This window comes from Delphinapterus leucas, chromosome 1, assembly GCF_059928025.1.
Source record: "Delphinapterus leucas isolate spDelLeu-1000000601 "Yukka" chromosome 1, BTC_Dleu_Yukka2, whole genome shotgun sequence".
NCBI lineage: Eukaryota > Metazoa > Chordata > Mammalia > Artiodactyla > Monodontidae > Delphinapterus > Delphinapterus leucas.
The window spans coordinates 157,087,226-157,088,580 of record NC_143129.1 but is presented as its reverse complement, the minus strand read 5'-3'; the positions used below and the strand labels follow the sequence as shown (position 1 = coordinate 157,088,580).

The window sequence follows — 1,355 nt, the reverse complement described above, 5'->3', positions numbered from 1 at the left end:
TTCCCCTGGTTCCCAGCCCACTTCCCTGCCCTGTCCTCAGCCCCCAGGGATGAGCTGTTTCTCTGATTCTTTTCTTTTTTCTTGGCTGTGCTTAGTACAGGGCCCAGCATTCCGTAGGTGCTTGATCAGTCCCTATTCCTTAGCAGAGAGCAAGGCAGACCCTAGGAGATCTGCTTTGGATCAGCCCGATTCTTACTCTGTAAAGCTCACATGGAGGAAATGAGAGCCCCTATGGGTCAGAAGCCAGGCCCCAGGAGTGAAGGATGCAGTGTCTGAAGGGGGCCGAGCTAAGGCTGAGACAGCAAACCGGGCCATTACCTGTGAGGGAGTGGGGCTCCTGTGCTCCACCCAAGTCTCAGAGGCCCACCTCTGACACTCTTTGCTTTACATCACTCCAATTTGTGACTGGGTTTTAGGAAAGCAAAGGTGTTTAGAAGTGAGACTGGGGTTTCTTGTCACCCAAGTGATCACGTTGCAGGGCCTGATGGCAAGGATGTCTCGGATTTCTAGAGGAAGAGTGACAAAGAAGGAGAGAAGCGGGACTTCCCTGGTGGTCCAGTGGTTAAGACAATGCACTTCCAATGCAGGGGGTGCAGGTTCGATCCCTGCTCAGGGAACTAAGATCCCACATGCCATGTGGTGTGGCAAAAAAAAAAAAAAAGAAGGGACGGAAGGAGGGAGACCATGGACATTGATGGAGTCCTTCCTATCCCCTGCTTCAGCAATGAACCAGGGCAGAACAGTTACTTGGAGACAAGTTATTGAAGTGTCAGAGGGCCCTGAGCAGTAGCAGTGGGGAGGGCTTCCAGGAGGAAGCAGGCCTGGGCCCTGAAGCACAGAAGGGTTGCCAGAGTGGGGTGGGGCGGGGAGAGCTCCAGGAAGCAGCAAGTATGTCTGGAGGTCAAATGCACTGCCCAAGAGTGCACAGCACTTCCCACATGCTCCCTGTGGTTATAATGGCAACAGTAGCTATGATTATTGAGAATTTTCAGAAAACACGAATGTTAGATATCATTTATAGAGTATTTTAAGATAGATATCACTATTATTCCCACATGAGGAAATCGAGTTTCAGAAAGGCCAAGGCCACATGTAGAAGCAGCACTGGGATCTGAACCCAGGTTTTTGGCTTCAAGTCTCATGTACTGACCTATTCATGTTACACTACCTCCCAAGCCTCAAGCCCACCCTCCCCCGGGTCTCAGAAGCCCGTGGCACTACCATCCACTGGGCACTTGGGCTCAAAACCCAACATTGTCTGCATCCTCCTCCACTACCCGCCACTTGAGGCAGGCACCAAATTCTAAGTATCCTTCCTCCTTAGGGCTGGAGTCAAATCAACCTGGGTTCTAATC

General features: G+C 51.4%; 1 non-coding gene across 1 annotated transcript; it reads left to right on the top strand.

Moving 5' to 3' along the window:
* The first annotated feature begins 544 nt into the window (after positions 1-544).
* On the top strand, positions 545-617 carry TRNAG-UCC (transfer RNA glycine (anticodon UCC)). The gene has a single exon. It is a non-coding gene; the product is annotated as a tRNA-Gly (tRNA).
* The last annotated feature ends 738 nt before the right edge of the window (positions 618-1,355 follow it).